The sequence below is a fragment of the Mastomys coucha genome, unplaced genomic scaffold, assembly GCF_008632895.1.
Source record: "Mastomys coucha isolate ucsf_1 unplaced genomic scaffold, UCSF_Mcou_1 pScaffold18, whole genome shotgun sequence".
Taxonomy (NCBI): Eukaryota; Metazoa; Chordata; class Mammalia; order Rodentia; family Muridae; genus Mastomys; species Mastomys coucha.
Genome location: NW_022196900.1, coordinates 92681438 through 92682197, shown reverse-complemented (window position 1 = coordinate 92682197; position 760 = coordinate 92681438).

Here is a 760-nt window from a genome sequence, read left to right as displayed (position 1 = left end):
CCAAACCCTTCCTTTAGAGTATGTGTGTGTGTGTGTGTAAGGGAGGTGCCTGTCCCATGGCATTCATAGAGAGATCAGAGGAAAACCTGCAGGAGTCCATTGTCTGTGTGTGGATCCTGAGGATTGAACTTGGGTTATTGGTTTGACAGAAAACGCCTTTCCCCACTGAGACACTTTGCCAGCCCCCTGTGGCAGATTTCTGTATCCAGTCTATTAACAGGCTCCATCTTTCAGGGGAGGTCCATGCCAGGTGGAAGGAAGCAGAACACTCATTCCGTAGGGGGATGGCCCCCAGGAGACAGCTGCTCCCCACGGGCACCATCCAGCTGTTTCATCCCATGGGTGAACAGGACAGATGGTAGGAGCAGCTCTACTTTGTAGTTAAGAAATTGGTACAGGGTGACAAACTCAAGTTTCTAGGAGTCATAGCCTTCCATGCTGCATCCATGCTAGGACACAGTCTAGGAGACTCAGTCAGAAGCTATCAGAGGGCCAGGGGCGATAAGTGACCAAACTACCGCAGCTCACCACACCCGCATCGAGGGCATTTCCAGAACTTTCTAGTTTTGCCTAAAGCTTTCTTCAGCATAAACAGCAAGCTGACCAGGCAGTGGTAATGCATGTCTTTAATTCCACCACTGGGGAGGCCGAGTTAGGTGGATCTATGTAAGTTCGAGGCTAGTCTGGTCTACAGAGTGAGTTGTGGGATAGCCAAGGCTACCCAAAGAAACCTCATCTCAAGAAACGCCCCCGCCTCCAA